The following is a 19,378-nucleotide window of genomic DNA, read 5'->3' as shown; positions in this document are numbered from 1 at the left end:
TACGTCACGTCAACAATTGCTTATGACGTGAAACCCACTTGAAATTAAAATGTATCTCAAAATGGCTGGTATCGATAATAAAAGTGTTAATACCCATACCAGCCATTCTGAGATACATGTCAACAATTGGTTTCCTTTGTCTAGGTGAGATATAAGTAATAACTGTAATAACTCAAGTAAAGAAAGAAATATTGATAACAAACTGTAGCAAGATGTAGATCGTGTATATTTGTGTGTGTGTGTTGTAAGTTTACAACGTACGAAACGTGTGTGCACAAAATTTTATAAAACAGCAAATAAAGTGCGGTTTTGTTCACGGATTGTTGGTGTTATAATTTCAATTAACACCTGGATATTGTGGAAAAACAACGTGAGAAGAAAGAAAGAAAAAAACGTTTGATGTCGAAATTATTGGATTTAAATGTAACAAACTGGATAAATTATTTACATTCTCTAAAAGCACAAAAAGTAAACACATATAATTATTCACTTCGGTTTAGTTGGGCAAACTTATTATTTGGTGTTAACTTCGCATTATACTTTTCAAAGGCGCGAAATACACACAAAAATAACTCATCGCTTTAACCGGGTTTGTTGTACACAATATCCTTTCATTGTTTATTTCTGGTTGTAATTGTGTGATTGGTTTTACAATTTGTACTCCCCGCTAGTACAGCGGTAAGTCTGGGGATTATATTCAACGCTATAATCAGAGGTTCGATTCCTCTCTGTGGGCTCAGCAGATAGCCAGATGTGGCTTTGTTATCAGAAAAACAGACAAAACACAATTTGTGCGAATAACCGAAGGACTTTCTCTTTCTGATTGGAATGGAAGTTGGAAAGTTAGCAAATGTGATCACAGCTTACATCTGCTATATATAGCCTTAAGATGAAATACATGGTATTATATTTGTACAAAATATAACGGGGGTTGATTGGTAGGTGAATAGGCAGTGTGCTTTCGCCACAGGGTGAAGTTCTTGATGTTTGCACAAAATATCACGTTCTTTCTGTCGTAGCTCCCGACCCGCACGACGTGCGCGTGGATTGGTTCATCTGGTCTTAACTTCGATCGGAATAAATACAACAAATATACGCATGTATTGGACAGATTTTGATAATCTGGGACTGGCCTATGCGAACTTTGTATTCGCTGCCCCTTGTCCCTGTAAAACTGACAAAAACTGCTAATTGCCTTGTTGATTTTAGCACTTCTTGGGGTGGGAGCACACACCGCCCACCCCTAGTGCTGGCCCTGTGGTTCTCTACATTTCTATTGTCCAGTGCCTACTAACAGTAATAATAATTACATCATGTTGAGGTATTTAATATTTGTCGTTTTCATATTTATACCAACCATGGATACTACTGTTTAATATGATAACGGTAAATGTACTCGTGTATAATATCCACATACACTGTAAGGTTTAAGTATTATGGCTGGTTTGACAACCATTTTCGTTTCATTTCTACCAGTCGAAACGCACAGTTTTGTCTCAGTGCCATAACTAGAAACGCGTGCTAAGAACCTCACTTTTTCTAACTTCTAATCTTCTGTCGGATACTAAGTGAACTTTGACACTTTGTACCTTTCATATAGCATGGAGCTATCCCATAAGTGTCGTATAAATATACTAATAAACATTTTGTTAAACATCAATATGTACCATGCAACTCTAGAACTAATGACGAGGTACACACACATTTCTAAACAAGATGTGCCCCACATTGTTTGTGTCTTAATGATTTCATTGGTTAGATGTTTCTTACTATCAGATGGATTACAACCTAAACAAAAACACGACTAACATTATAATGAATTACACTAATTATTGCTAGTATCTTAACTACAGACTTTACTAGTATATTAACTACAGACTTTACTAGTATATTAACTACAGACTTTACTAGTATATTAACTAGTGTCTTTACTAGTATATTAACTACTGACTTTACTAGTATATTAACTACTGACTTTACTAGTATATTAACTAGTGTCTTTACTAGTATATTAACTACAGACTTTACTGGTATATTAACTACTGTCTTTACTAGTATATTATCTACAGACTTTACTAGTATATTAACTAAAGACTTTACTAGTATATTAAATACAGACTTTACTAGTATATTAACTACTGACTTTACTAGTATATTAACTACTGACTTTACTAGTATATTAACTACAGACTTTACTGGTATATTAACTACAGATTTTACTAGTATATTAACTACTGACTTTACTAATATCTTAACTACTGTCTTTACTAGTATATTAACTACAGACTTTACTAGTATATTAACTACAGACTTTACTAGTATATTAACTAGTGTCTTTACTAGTATATTAACTACTGACTTTACTAGTATATTAACTACAGACTTTACTAGTATATTAACTACTGACTTTACTAGTATATTAACTACAGACTTTACTAGTATATTAAATACAGACTTTACTAGTATATTAACTACTGACTTTACTAGTATATTAACTACTGACTTTACTAGTATATTAACTACTGACTTTACTGGTATATTAACTACAGATTTTACTGGTATATTAACTACAGATTTTACTAGTATATTAACTACTGACTTTACTAGTATATTAACTACAGACTTTACTAGTATATTAACTAAAGACTTTACTAGTATATTAAATACAGACTTTACTAGTATATTAACTACTGACTTTACTAGTATATTAACTACAGACTTTACTGGTATATTAACTACAGATTTTACTAGTATATTAACTACTGACTTTACTAGTATCTTAACTACTGTCTTTACTAGTATATTAACTACAGACTTTACTAGTATATTAACTACAGACTTTACTAGTATATTAACTACAGACTTTACTAGTATGTTAACTACAGACTTTACTAGTATATTAACTACAGACTTTACTGGTATATTAACTACAGACTTTACTAGTATCTTAACTACAGATTTTACTAGTATATTAACTACTGACTTTACTAGTATATTAACTACAGTGTCTTTACTAGTATATTAACTAGTGTCTTTACTAGTATATTAACTACTGACTTTACTAGTATATTAACTACAGACTTTACTGGTATATTAACTACTGACTTTACTAGTATATTAAATACAGACTTTACTAGTATATTAACTACTGACTTTACTAGTATATTAACTACTGACTTTACTAGTATATTAACTACTGACTTTACTGGTATATTAACTACAGATTTTACTGGTATATTAACTACAGATTTTACTAGTATATTAACTACTGACTTTACTAGTATATCAACTACAGTCTTTACTAGTATATTAACTACTGACTTTACTAGCATATTAACTTCTACTACCATCTTCGCTTCTGACTGCTACATTTCAGAGATGTCTCTTTTGTTCTGGCATTCACTTCCCTGTGTGAACACAATTGGTTATTCACTTTAAGGAATCTCAACCAGCGGCCAGCTTCGTGTGTCCGTCGCAGGAAATGGCCGTTCACCAAACAGCTGCTCTCTGAACTTTCGTAATAACCGAAAGAAGAAGGGAAGATACCGTTCATCTCGTGAATCTCATCTTAAATACACTGTGTGTTAATAAACAACGTAACTAGACTGCTTTACTCAAAGTAACATGTTACCAACAATGTGTAAAAGAACCCAGAACATTTGTTGGTCTTCGCTTCTTGTGTTGTTGTATCAGAAAATGTATAGAGTAGTTAAATAAATCACACTTTCTGTAGTTTCACCAGTCTGGCATCACAGAATTATCATGTTGTGGTACGTTAGGCTTTACCATGTTGTAGAACGTTAGGCCTTACCATGTTGTTGTACGTTAGGCTTTACCATGTTGTGGTACATTAGGCTTTACCATGTTGTGGTACGTTAGGTCTTACCATGTTGTGGTACGTTAGGTTTTACCATGTTGTGGTACGTTAGGCCTTACCATGTTGTTGTACGTTAGGCTTTACCATGTTGTGGTACGTTAGGCCTTACCATGTTGTTGTACATTAGGCTTTACCATGTTGTGGTACGTTAGGCTTTACCATGTTGTGGTACGTTAGGCCTTACTAGTCATAAGGGGGTCATGGCAACAAGTACATGTTGTGGATCACAGTTCTCGTCCTTGTTACTGTTATTAAACCTTCGAGTTTCATATCATTATACACATATTTTCATTAAAACAAAATAAAATCATGTGTATTTTTATACACCCCAAGCATTCATGTTTTACAGCCGAAGTGGTCATGTGTTACAGCTGAAGTACTCTGGTATCTAAATATCCATTGTTTTAAGGATCACTACATTTTCACAGCACGTGTTTCAGATTTTACGTCCATATATGTTTCCTTCGTGTCAGTGGTCTTTACTACAAAGTTGGTGTTAAATTGTAAAGAGTTTTATTACAATCAAAGGAGTCATAGAAATAATCAAAACCGTCGTGGTAAAACATAAAAACACCGCATAGCACAAGTCAAAGTAAATTATAGGTACAGATAATATTATTATAAACAGTGTAGCATGTATCCCATCATGCCATTTCCTGTTACTGTCACCTGGCATGGCCAGATGGTTAAGACGCTCGACTCGAAATATGCGGGTCGTGCGTTCGAGTGCCCTCCTCCCCGAAAAGGCTCACCCTTTCAGCTGTTGGAGCGTTATTATGTGATGTTCACTACCACTATTTGTTGCTAAAAGAGTACCCCAAGCATAGTGTATGACTGTTAAATTGGGAACAGCTAGTGCAGATAGCCCTCGTGTAGCTTTGCGCAAAGTTCGTCATAAATCAAACCAACCAATCAACCCAGTTTCTGTTTTGTTTGTTTTACAAGGAAACATTACTTACATAACAGACAGACCTTATTTATCGGTTGTTTTGCTCGTGCTGTGATTGACGACGCGGTTCACTGGTCGTATCGTTTGTCGCATTTGTGAACAAGGACATAAGTATCTAACAAAACCTCGTTTTTGAAATATGCATTATCTCAAATATCTCTCTCGAGCTTTATTGTTTTTCATTTCTTTGGGCAAAGTTTGCTGTGTTTTACTTATGCTAAAGATCAAAATTGTTTTTATTAAACTTGAATGATTTTTGAAACAAAAACAGGAAAGGAAAGCACATTGGAAATGTTATACAAAATAAATGTTGAAATGTGCATCAGAAATACACCAGTTTGTCCTGTTAGATAAATCATGAGATGGGGAAAGTTCTCCAATATTTAAAATTGCAAGTTTACAAAAAAAGAAGTGGGGGTCACTTCGAGACGATGAAGTCTATTCGCAAAATGTTCAAAGTCTATGAAAGGGGTCACTTCGAGACGATGAACTCTATTTGCAAAATGTTCAAAGTTATGGAAGGGGGGTCACTTCGAGACGATGAACTCTATTCGCAAAAATGTTCAAAGTCTATGGAAGGGGGTCACTTGGATACGATGAAGTCTATTGGCAAAAATGTTCAAAGTCTATGGAAGGGGGGTCACTTCGACACTATGGTACCCTTTACGTTTTATATGTTTCAATTAGAAGAAATGAAAACTAAGAAAAGCTTTGAATTAATGTATAGCTGATAACAATGCTGGTTTATTATAGTTAAAACTTTATAATAAGGATTTTTAGTTGAGCCCAAAGCTACAAGACTGATTCTCCCTGCTGTGCTTACAACGGGTATCAAAACCGGGTTTTAGAGTTGCAAGTCTTAAAAGTTACAGCTAAGCCACTGAAGGGCTTTATGTTAAGGAAGGCTCCATCAAAGAAATGAAATGGACAGAGATGTAAACCACACATCTTTTCTGTGTTGTTGCAGCCTCTGTATTAAAGCTGTGACTCATCGGCTGGTTTTATATCAAAATCAGTCCCTTAGTGGGACAGCTGTAAGTTTACGGACTTACGACGCCAAAATTGGATACTATTGTCCCCATGGTTGTCACAGCAAATAGCTCAATGTGGCTTTATTTTAAGACAAACAACCATGCATCCAAACCTTGTGGGTAACGTGTTTTGTTTATGTTTTTAATTATTATTCTATGATGTCCAATATTCGAAATGTAAGCAAGTTTTAAAGCATTATTCTCTCAAGTATATGTTCGACATAGAAATATTATAATAGCAGCAAGTCGAACCAAATTGTGTACACATGCAAGACTAGCATTATTGTAATGGTTTAGTAGTTAACGTTTCAGGCTGCTGATCGCACGGTCACAATTCCAGATGCAATGCTACTAAACACACCTCACACGATCAGCTGTCGGCGCATTATAAAAATGAGAGTCAATCCGATTACTTTGTTTAAAGAGCCGAACAAAGCCCTTTTTGGGGGGGGCGCGTTTTTCTGGCTGCTTGACTTCTTTCTGGGTAGTAGCTCAAAATTAGTAAGTCTATATTTAAATCGAACCTGTTCGTTTAACCCAAGTACACGTGTAGTTCATATTGAATGTTCCAATTCCAAAACAGACGGGCCCGGCATGGCCAAGCGTGTTTAGGCGTGAGACTCGTAATCTCAGGGTGGCGGGTTCGCATCCCCGTCGCGCCAAACATGCTCGCCCTTTCAGCCGTGGGGGCGTTATAATGTGACGGTTAATCCCACTATTCGTTGGTAAAAGAGTAGCCCAAGAGTTGGCAGTGGGTGGTGATGATTAGCTGCTTTCCCTCTAGTCTTACACTGCTAAATTAGGGACGGCTAGCACAGATAGACCTCGAGAAGCTTTGTGCGAAATTAAAAAACAAGCAAACAAAATATAACGTTGAAACATAGAAAAGTGATTGCAGGAAATCCGAAAGTTAAGCTCGTTCAAAGTATTTAAGAAATTGCAGACACTCGCCAAAAGTTACCAACTACTGTAAGTTTTCAAAAACAAGTCTATTAAGAAGGCGTCCAAATCTGAAATCGGTTATTGAGAAGTGTTTAATTTTCGGGATAGCTCTGTCATGAAATGATTTTCAAACACGTTGAATGTACATAACAAGTTATAACAAATTTGAATATAGTGTCTACACAACTTAATATTTGTTCGTCAGTTGGTTTGTTATGAAATTTTCACAAAGCTATACAAGGGCTACCCTCTGATAGCCGTCCCTAATTTAGCACTAAAAGACTTAGTCATCGAAACTCACCGCTAACTCTTGGACTACTCTTTTGCCAATGAATAGTGGGATTGACTGTCACGTTAACACCTTCACAGCGAACATGTTTTTGCGGGACTGAGATTTTGAAACTAGCCATTTGGCCATGACAGACCTTTCTGATTAGTATTTAGAAATAATTTTTTTATTAGATCAATTTATAATATATAAAAAGAAACATAGAATTTGACACAAAATGGAAATATATTAACCACATTTCTTGAAAATACAATTTTTTGTTATTGAATTAAACATAAACTGGGATATGTTGGTTGGATTTTAAAATATGAACTTTAGAAAATGAAATGAAAATACATAATAAAAGAAGACGTAATCCAGTGTTGTATCCAGTTTCTTTAATAGGGCGGAGCAAATCTAGATAGAAGCTGTTTTGGACACTTCCATAGCCTTACTTCACTTGAAGGGAGAGGTGTGTGTGCGTGTGTGTAACGTTTCTAGAAAAGAAACAACTGAATTAAGTAACCAGGAGAAGGATCCATTTTCCGGTTGTAACATTCTTTAACACCCAACGCCCCCACTCCACCCACTTCCGGTTTCTTCGCCACCCTTAAGTGTGGTCCCTTGTCTCGTTGATTACGTCAGTAGTCACTCCTCTGATAACCCTAATTAGGTTACATTTCCCCACCAGAATGTCCTATTCGTTGTTGAACGAATATCTGAGATCTAAATGATTATATATGTATAATATTTGCTACACGTAACTAAATAATATATATTAATATTGGCAACTATCAACAGTTTCACACGTCGTATCAACTTACCAGAGTAGATATAAACTCGGCTTTAAATCTTTCATTCCGGCTTCGCCTGTCATATATGATTGAGAATGAAAAGACACCACTCTAAAATCATGTTAGGACCTGAATTAGAACCGGTTTGTTTGTTTGTAATACAGCATCACTGCTCGAAACATTTGAGCAGACGTTCATAAGAATAAATCTACACGGTGTGATCTCGTCACACCCTCTCTGAAGATTCTAATAAAAATTAAATCAACTTTCCTTTAGGCTTAACTGTCAATACTTTGAATAAGTTTAGTCTAGGTAGCAAGGAGATAAAAAACCTGATACGACTGTCGAGACGAAATTTTTTCTATCTTGAAAGTAAAGTTTTTTGTTAATATATATATATATATATATACTTATGTATTCGTTTTGAAACTTCGCGTGTACAGGACTATATCCAGCAGATATTATATACGGCAAGTAATGAACCGTGCCATAAAAATTAAATAACATTAAATGTCTTAATCTGTCTCTTACATTCCTATGATGTTATGTGATAGATAAAGTAAGAACATAAATCATTGGTAAAACTGTTACTGTGAACTAGAAAAACGTTCAATGATTCTCTAGTGTTAGTAATGTTACATATATACTTGCTATCGAAGTTAATATGTTTTTTCTAAATTAACCACAAATCTACACAATGGGCTATCTGTGCTCTGCCAGCGACTGGTATTGAAACCCAGTTCCTAGCGGCGTGAGTCCGCAGACATACTGATGTGTCACTAGGGGACTAATAAAATGGAATACCAGCGACAAAGGGATTTTTAGCTCCAAGTCGTTGAATCATTTAACTAATTCAAAGTTACTAATGAAATTTGTTCTGAAAACATTGTTTTAAATATGTCAACATAAGAAAAATGTCGAAAATGTTCGTTTGTTTTAAGAAAACCTTAAAACCATTGTATACTGAAACCAAGTAAAATCATACTAATTGTTGAGCGTGCCTCGTTATTACTGTGCTCATACAACGAATCCGAAGATTTACGGTTCGTGTTCCGTTGCCGTACGAACATACTCCATACTTTTAGTCCTTCGATGTGCAAGTAAAAGTGACAATGAAATCCTACTCAATCGGGCAGACGGAGAGTAGCTTCAGAGTTGGCGGTCAGTGCTGCTATTTAGCTACCTTTCATTTAGTCTTTCAGTTCAAAATTAGCTATAGCTTGTACAAATTTTTCGCGAACATTCTGTTCGTTTGTTTGTTTTTGAATTTCGAGGGCTATCTGTGCTAGCCGTCCCTAATTTAGCAGTGTAAGACTAGAGGGAAGGCAGCTAGTCATCACCACCCACCGCCAACTCTTGGGCTACTCTTTTACCAACGAATAGTGAGATTTACCGTAACATTATAACGTCCACGCGGCTGGGAGGGCGAGCATGTGTGGCGCGACGGGGATACGAACCCGCGACCCGCAGATTACGAGTCGCACGCCTTAACACGCTTGGCCATGCCGGGCCTCGCGAACATTCTGAAACAAACAAACAGCTATTAACTAAAAAAGATCAAACATCCTTCTGTGGTGTGATGTCATTTTATAACGGAACCATAACAAGGTTTCTTCAGTTATAAACAAATACAGAAGTGTATTTTATAACGGAACAATAACAAGGTTTCTTCAGTTATAAACAAATACAGAAGTGTATTTTATAACGGAACCATAACAAGGTTTCTTCAGTTATAAACAAATACAGAAGTGTATTTTATAACGGAACCATAACAAGGTTTCTTCAGTTATAAACAAATACAGAAGTGTATTTTATAACGGAACCATAACAAGGTTTCTTCAGTTATAAACAAATACAGAAGTGTATTTTATAACGGAACCATAACAAGGTTTCTTCAGTTATAAACAAATACAGAAGTGTATTTTCGTGGGATATCAGTGCTAACAAGGTTCTTTTCAGTTATAAACAAACACAGAAGGGTATTTTATAACGGAACCATAAAAAGGTTTCTTCAGTTATAAACAAACACAGAAGTGTATTTTATAACGGAACCTAAAAGTGCTCAGGGAGTTCTAATTATGCGTGACATGAAAAATCTTGTAACTCGTCTGTTTTAAGTTGGAGGTGTAACGACTTTTCTTCCCATTGTTCAGCTGCGCTCTGTTCATTATCAATACACTTCGTTAGTTATCATGACACTTTGTTAGGCTATGTTAATTATAACGACACTTTGTTATGCCATGTTAGTTATAATAACACTTTGTTATGCCATGTTAATTATAATAACACTTCGTTATGCCATGTTAACCATAATGATACTTTGTTATGTTATATCAATTATAATAACACTTCGTTACGCTATTTTAATTATAACGATACTTTGTTGTGCCATGTTAGTTAGCATGACACTTCGTTGTACTGTTAATTATAATGGAATTTCATTATGCCATGCTAATTATAATGACACTTCGTAACAATGCTATGTTAATTATAATGACACTTCATTATGCCAAGCTAATTATAATGACACTTTGTAACAATGCTATGTTAATTATAACGACACTTCGTAACGACGCTATGCTAATTATAATGACACTTCGTAACGATGTGATGTTAATTATAATGACACTTCATTACGATGCTATGTTAATTATAATGACACTTCGTAACGATGCTATGTTAATTACAATGACACTTCGTAAGGTTCAAGCTTTGATGGTTTCCTGAAAGGTTTACTGTTTTTCCTTCATAAATACATTCCCTGTTCACGTAACTTCTCTTGGACAAATCATTAGGTTTTTCTTTCTATCAGAAACGTGACTACGTTGCTATTAGCTGTTATGGTGTGAATGCATTTTGCTTATCTCTGTCATGCAACCTTTGTCCATAATCTTACCGAGGTTGAACATTCTACCCAGCTAGTTACACTATCTTTGGCCTTTAGGACACTCATCTGACTTACCAATAATATTTCACTAGGTGAACACTCAAACGTCTTGCACTGTTATTGGTTGTTCTACTCACCCTGTCTGTATGTAACCTCGTAGAAACTAAACTTTCAAACTTTCGGAGTAATTTAGTAACTTTCTGCGAACTGTGTGCTCTGTTGACAGCCTTGAAGCTGTCATTTCACTTGACTGTGAAAGTTTTTAATTGGTTAATCTTAATGTTCGACATTCGTTACTATGAGTTAAGCACACTTTAGTACCAGATTCACATCAGCTTATTTACCATGTTTTCCACGTGGAAAGAATCGAGTCAAATCAGAAGATTGAAAAATATTTTATCTTTCACAAATGCAGAAAGTGTTTATTGTGTTTGAACGTATCAAACGAAATACGCATCGTCCAGCGACCAAATTAACCAATATAGTCTCCATCAATCAGTAGTGTCTCATTTAGTCTGTGTCATTTACATAAAACTTCGGTAAATTTACAAAGCATTCGACACGAGTTATTCACTAAAAGGCTTTTTTTTGTTTGCTTTTTCTACAATGAATTCACTGATTATTGGATCTTACTCAAAATTATTACCTCTTTTACACAATGGGATTTTCAACTTTTCCGTCTGAACTTCTGCTTGTATTGTTTGAAATTATTGCGACTGCTTTCGAGTTAATTTTCTTTCTTGCAATCGAAAGATAAAGGCTTAACACGAAAGATAAAGGCTTAACAACGATGGTTGGTAATATTAAACCTTGAACCTCAACTTCCCTATTTGCCTTGTTTGTGCGAAATGATAGGTCAAAAAAGAACTATTTGTTTAACTTTATGGAGTTTTATATTATCTATCTGTCCACCAGAACAATTCTCATATATTATCAGAAACATGTTCAGACTCGCTCATAGTATCATTTCGTGTTTGTGTAAAATATTCTATTATATTCGCCTCCTTCGCTCAGTGGGGAGAGAGTATAGAAAATTACCATCGTGCTGTTTCTCTGCCTGTTCTACTTTTCGATTATGTAAGGACTTAGCATGTGTCACGTAGCCGTAATGTAAAGTTAAACAAGCATTTTCAGCAGAATAACACACTTTGGTTCACATCAAAACTCTAGATGAAAATAGCTCGTGTTGAATAATTTGAAATGGATATGGAAATGTGTAGGATGTGACCTGGCAAATACGGCAGGATCTGGTGCTCTAACCACGGTAAATTATTCTAGATAGGATAAGATGTTCTGTGAAAAATATGGTGTTCTAGCAGAATTTTATTCGAAGTACAATGTGGTGTTGTAGATAGGATATGGTATTATATGCAAAATATGATGGTCTACATGGGATGTGGTGTTCTGAGCAGGATATGATGTTCCAAAAAGATTTGGTTTGTTTTGAATTTCGCGCAAAGCTACTCGAGGGCCATCTGCGCTAGCCGTCCCTAATTTAGTAGCGTAAGACTAGAGGGAAGGCCATTAGTCATCACCTCCCCAACTCTTGGGCTACTCTTTTACCAACGAATAGTGTGATTGACCGTCACATTATAACGCCCTCACGGCTAAAAGGAAGAGCATGTTTGGTGCGACGGAGATTCGAACCCGCGACCCTCAGATGACGAGTCGAACGCCTTACCCCACCTGGCCATGCTGGGCCGTCTTATGGTTGGTACAAAACTCAGATAACGAGTTGAGTGCATTACCCACCTGGCCACACTGGGCCTTCCAGAAAGAATAGTAGTATATTTGTTCCAAATTAATATACTGATATGAACAGATTCTTTAACAGTTTACCCCTTCATTCGTACGTTTAAAAACATAGACAGTGACTGGTCACTGTTTTATCCTGTTTATATAGTCTATAAATAAGTGAAAAAAAAGTAAAACAATATATAATTAATATTGTCTTAAAGAAGCCAGAATTACGATATTAAATGCTTTCAGAATTATACTAATAAAAGATAGAATAATATTATTGAATTACTTCATCATTCTATTGTTTCACTCCACCCAACGTCATTTCCCATCATTACCAATATTACTTTACAGGATAAGAGCTAATCTTGACACAGCTTGAAGGTAAGCACGTTGACAAGCTATTCATCTGCCTCGTCTTTAACATGCTAATGTTTCTTTATGTTACACACACAGCCCAGCCAAGAGCTCCCAGGATTACAGAGCATCCTAGAGATTTGTTGGTGAAGAAACAACAGCCTGCTAAGCTCAACTGTAAAGCGGACGGTGTACCAACCCCGGTAATCGAATGGTACCACAATGGGAAACTTGTGGAAGGGACGTCCAATCGGATTGTGCTACCGAACGGCGGGGCTCTTTTCTTTCTCCATGTCTTACACGGAAAGAGGGACCAGGACACAGGGACTTACTGGTGCGTCGCGAGAAATAATCTAGAGAAGCAAGGAGCAAGAGTGCGACTCTAGAAGTTGCAAGTAAGCTTTTCATGTATTCAGAAGGGTATCGAAAATCAGACTGAGTTCTGATATAAATATGTATTAATGTTCGCAAAGGAAGGGGAGTCATAGTGTAACCCATAAGGTTGTAATTGAATTTACTTACATATTTATATTGATGTACGGAGAATACGGGTGTCACATTATGACCATAGAGGCTGTATATTAGTTTTTATACATATTTTGATTTAAGTATAGTACGGGGTCCATTATATAACTCATAGTATCATAGTTCGTCGCCTGTTACCGAAAGCACATGATCCGTACTTTAAGACCTTGAATGTTCTATAGAAGTGACCGTCAGGTCCTATTTTTTCGATCAAATCTATAATTTTAGCGGTACGTTAAAATAGTGCCGTGTTCCTATGAATCACCAACTCCAGTATATGTTTTCTTCCTTTGTTTTAAATTACAGTTGGATAGGCTGTAAGAAAGATAGTAAAATGTAGTGTTTTGTCACTCTAGTTATTTTAACTTAAGAGACATAGAACTCGATAATTAAAGTATATGACATTTTCGTTATTGCTGGACTGCCTTATATGTCAGAACCTCTCCAGTCAAAAATACTACAAGACAATTACTTGTGTGAAAACAAAACTCTGACGTCAAAACTTATAACAGAACAGGTAAAATCGTTGCTTCGAGGTATATCCATCCATAACTTAATTTTTTCTTCGAAAGATGCTCTTTCTTTATCACTAAACGAAGATTAAAAGACATAGCCGATTGTTTCGCTGACTCTAATTTAGGGAAAGACTATTCGGGGCTGAAATGACGACTACATAAAACTGGTATTGCACGAGGGTAACAGCCAGTTAAACAGTGTCTTCAACAAATTTGTCTATCGAAAAGGCGAAGGTTTTTACCATCGTTTTATCTGATTTACCAAACTTTTGTTATTATTACCACCGTCAAGAACTGAGACTCAAGTAGACAAAGACACACAGACATCATGTACAAACAAAGCATCGTCTTACTTAATTTCCATCGCTCAGACAAAAGGTATAACAAATATTGACCCTCCGTATACTCAAGGGAAATTAAATCGAAAACCTAAATAAGCCATCTTCTAAGATACGCATATTTAAGATAATAGTTTATAGTGATGAGGATTAAACCTACACAGTTACCAATTCTATCTACTGAATCCATCTCGCTAGATAATTACGTAACACAGTCAAAATACATCAAATATAGCCTTTAAGATAGTAAATTTCACTGGGCCTAAAGATAATAATGATTCAATTCCATTTCTTAATAATTCGGTTTTACCTTCAAAACACAAAGTTTCTTTACTACCAAAGTTATTTCTTTGTTGTTACCGTTTTTAACAGAAACAGGAAGCAGAACCGTCAAATTAAAACGATTAAGGCGACATCTGTCGAGATTACTATGCAACATAACTTGATAACATTTCTCGATTTTTGATAAAAACTTTTTTTCTATAATACACAAATAGTTTACGTGTTAACAATGAAATAAAATGATAAATTGTTAATTGCCAATCGTATATGTATATTAACAAATCCTTAGATGAGGTTTATAGAACATGCTTGTGTTATCCGATGATAACGTTACTGTTTCTGTTTTATTTATATCTATATTTCTATGACAGTATTGCTGTTATGTTTTTGTTTATATTTACAGATGAGGTTAATAGAACAACCCTGTCTAGTTCTATAACAATATAGCTGTTAGATTTATATGTATATATATATATAGATGGGGTTTATTGAGTTGTGTACATTAACCCTGAAGAGTAAAGGTTCCCTTTTATTTTAACAACTCTGTACTGACCTATGACAACACAACTGTTAAGTTTTTATATAGTTATAACACAGTACATGGAAAAGCAATATAAGGTTTAAATATTTTATCATTTCTGAAGTCAGGCGCATTTTCCATACGCTTTCATTGGGTCTAAAACAATTATTAACAACGATTGTTAAGGTTCCGATACTATGATAACTTTATGATAAATAATAAATATCTGTGAATCGCGAACACATCGGTGAAAATACTTTACATAAAGAAACTGAATTTCTTTTTGCTTGTTTGAACAACTCTTCTAAAGCATTTTGAAACATATGTATATATATACACTACTACTACTAGAGAAATTACAAATTATTACGAACCATGGCTAGTAAGGTTAATGTATGCCCCATCTAGATCCATATTTATTTAGCTTGATCGTTGAAGCATGGGCTCGGCATGGCCAGGAGGGTTAAGGCGTTCGACTCGTAATCCGAGGGTCGCGGGTTCGAATCCCGGTCGCACCAAACATGCTCTTCCTTTTAGCCGTGAGGGCGTTATAATGTGACGGTCAATCCCACTATTCGTTGGTAAAAGAGCAGCCCAAGAGTTGGCGGTGGGTGGTGATGACTAGCTGCCTTCCCTCTAGTCTTACACTGCTAAATTAGGGACGGCTAGCGCAGATAGCCCTCGAGTCGCTTTGCACGAAATTAAAACAGTACAGTACTATTACTCAAGATTTTTAGCTTCCATTAAATTCCTAACACTTTCAATTACCTAACAAAAATAATAACAGTTTTTTATGAACGCGAACACTGGCTCAAAACAAAAACTGCCCAGTGAGAGAAATTTTGAGATTGCAAACACTTAAAATATTCACGACGAACAAAGTAATGGCAGTATATTCTGCAGTTTTGCCTGACATAAAACATCCAATCAGAAGTCCTCTCACACAGAACACGATATTTATCTTCCCTAACTTAAAACTTTCAAGAGATATAATTTGACCGGGATATAAAATTAAAATTCATGTAAAACATCATTCACGGAACTGATTGGTCAGGGTTACAACCAATAAACAGAATAGCATCACATTGTCTGATATAAAACATCCAATCAGAAGTCCTCTTATACAGAACACGATATTTATCTTCCCTAACTTAAAACTTTCAAGAGATATAATTTGACCAAGATAGAAAATTTAATAATAATATAATTCGGTAAATTAATTAGGTATTTCAGTAATAAATATCTCAGACATTAACTGTTTTTATTTGTTTTGCTTGTGTTTCTTGTAGTCAAGCACAAAGCTACACAAGAGACGTCTGGGCTCTGTCAGGTAATTATTAGTTACTCATGGTTCCCCCTGGCGGATCAGGGGTAACTTTATAGATTTAAGACGCTAAAATCTGGAGTTAGATTCCATCAGCGGACGTCATAAGATCTGACGGTTGAAATTCTGACTTCTTTTATATTATTTATTTTCTTTTTCATGGGTCGCAGGTTCGAATCCCCATCCAACCGAACATGCACGCTCTCTCAGCCGTGATGACGTTATATTTGACGGTTAATCCCACTATTCGTTAGTAAAAGAGTGGCTGAAGAATTGGCGATGGGTATTGATGACTATTTGCCTTCCCTCTATTATTTCGCTGCTAAATTAGGAATGGCTCGCGCAAATAGTCCTCGTGCAGCTTTCCGATAATAAAAAAAAAGGTTTCTGATATGTACAAAGCTTCACAATAGGCTATCTGTGGTCTGCACACCACAGCTGTTAAAACCCGAATTTTAGCGAGGTATGTCTGCAGACTTATCACTGAGCCACTGGAACTGAGAACAAAAGAATGAACGATAGAGAAAGTTGAAACTGAATTAATACGACATGTTTCGAGTTCACCACGAAATCTAATGTTTTCTCAAGTTTTGATAAAAAAATTTCATTGGGGGATGGTTAGGGCTAAGTAATTGCGTCATGGTTTTTGTAAGCGGTCTAAAGAAAGTCTCTTAAATATTTTCATAAACATTGCAATGAAACTCTCACATAACAGAAGGCACAACATTAACAACGTAAAACTAAACCTTTAGTGAGTTAAGACCAATCTATTTACACGTGGTAGTTGTATAGATGGATGGACAGGCAGATGTCTTTAACTATCTTTCTCAACTACCTTCAAATAAAGTAACCCACTTAACTCAAATTTGTCCATTTTCGACCATTTTAAAACTGTATAAATCGAATAAACACCTTGAAATATGACTGTAGATATGTCGTATACATCCCCGTATAGAAGCAATGTTATGCTAGTACTCGTTGAAGTTTCTTATATTCACCAAGGAGTTAGTTAATAACACGATACTGCAAATTCATTGTTTTAGGAGCAAATAAACTAAACTGCGTTTAGCCTGTTCTCATTTGAACAAGCATACAAAAACCGTACACAGTTTGGTTATCACGTGTATTAGCAAACATGGTGTCTCCAGATATGTTTCAATTAATTATTTGATTAGAGAACCAGAAGACTTAATTAAGATACAATTTCTCTTCTTTTCTCATCCAGCATTTTATTACAGTTTTCTTCACTCCACACATTATTCACAATGCGTAGAGTTCTGTAAATGAGTTTACAATGAAACGACTGACAGTGAGTTCGGTGTGCATACATCCTAGATGAGCTACGTGTATCCAATCATTTAATTACTTCTGTTAGAATGAAACGACTGACAGTGAGTTCGGTGTGCACACATCCTAGATGAGCTACGTGTATCCAATCATTTAATTACTTCTGTTAGAATGAAACGACTGACAGTGAGTTCGGTGTGCACACATCCTAGATAAGCTACGTGTATCCAATCATTTAATTACTTCTGTTAGAATGAAACGACTGACAGTGAGTTCGGTGTGCACACATCCTAGATGAGCTACGTGTATCCAATCACTTAATTACTTCTGTTAGAAGAGCTGACATGTTTCTTTTATTGTACGAATTCAGGGTTAACATCCAGAAATGTTAGTTGACGTCATAGCCTGATGATAAAGTTGCAGTTTTGATCCTTTTTGAAGTGTAAAAAATGTCACAAAATTTGTTGTTGTTTTTGTTATCTTCAGAACGGAATCGTTTCGTTTCAGTTCGCATTCAAAGACCCTCTTAACATCGGTTTCGATGGAAATTCGGGGTCAATGACCTCTCATACACACCTACTTTCATTCTCATTCTGAATAAGTTAAATACACAAACGAAGAGAAATCTCTCACTAAATAACGTGGACCATACAAATATATGCAAACCAAGAATTATCTGCCTTATATGAGCATCACAAATGTAGTTACCGATGTTTTCTATGTAGTTAGAAACCCCTTTATTATTTCTGTGGTAAAATAACATTTATAATAATACACACGTTTAGGCATCTTGTATACAAAGCTTAAAACAATTTGTTTTTATTCTAATAGGGGGCCCGGCATGGACAAGCATGTTAAGGCGTGCGATTCGTAATCCCCGTCGCGTCAAACATGCTCGCCCTTTCAGCCATGGGGGCGTTATATAATGTGACGGTCAATTCCACTATTCGTTGGTAAAAGAGTAGTCCAAGAGTTGGCGGTGGGTGGTGATGACTAGCTGCCTTTCCCTCTAGTTTTACACTGCTAAATTAGGGACGGCTAGTACAGATAGCCCTCGAGTAGCTTTGTGGGAAATTCAAAATACAAATACAAATATATAATACGTCAAATAATTCTAATGTTTTCCAATAATACACATGTTTAAGCATAGTCTTGTTCTAAAACACTTCAAACAGATGAATAGACGTACTTATACTGAATGTTAAGTACAAATAATCTGAGCTATCGATGAACTTGCTATGGTTACAACGTTCGCCACTTACGATTAGCTCAAGTGTTGAAATGAATAACGGATTGTTCTTACAGCTAGCAGCCCATTATGTCCAGGTGGGTTAAGGCGTTCGACTCGTAATCTGAAGGTCGCGGGATCGAATCCCCGTCGCACCAAACATGCTTGCCCTTTTAGCCGTGAGGGCATTATAATTTGACAGTCAATACCATTATTCATTGGTAAAAGAGTAGCCCAAGAGTTGGCGGTGAGTGGTGATGACTAGCTACCTTCTCTCTAGTCTTACACTGCAAAATTAGGGACGGCTAGCGCAGATAGCCCTCGTGCAGCTTTGCTTGAAATTCAAACCATACCAAACTTATGGCTGCCACGTTGGATTCGAAGGGTCAACAAATTTTCCTCAAGAACCACTGGATCGTGGGAAAAGTCACGGCTATCACAAAGTTTAAGGAGCTCGTGTAGCTTAATGGTTGCAAAAGAGAATGAGTTGAGGATTACAGGTTTCAAGGCTAGA

At 35.8% G+C, this 19,378-nt stretch overlaps 1 pseudogene across 1 annotated transcript in view; it reads left to right on the top strand.

Moving 5' to 3' along the window:
* The window catches only part of LOC143222259 (roundabout homolog 1-like), a 199,879-nt pseudogene that overhangs the window by 32,356 nt on the left and 148,145 nt on the right, over positions 1 to 19,378 (top strand). The window contains exon 2 of the transcript XR_013012133.1: positions 12,945 to 13,240. The product of XR_013012133.1 is annotated as a roundabout homolog 1-like (transcript). The remainder of the gene's footprint in view (positions 1 to 12,944; positions 13,241 to 19,378) is intronic.

Source organism: Tachypleus tridentatus, chromosome 1 (genome assembly GCF_004210375.1).
Source record: "Tachypleus tridentatus isolate NWPU-2018 chromosome 1, ASM421037v1, whole genome shotgun sequence".
In the NCBI taxonomy this organism is placed as follows: Eukaryota; Metazoa; Arthropoda; class Merostomata; order Xiphosura; family Limulidae; genus Tachypleus; species Tachypleus tridentatus.
Note: the sequence above shows the minus strand (reverse complement) of the source record. Positions and strands in the feature narration are given on the sequence as shown.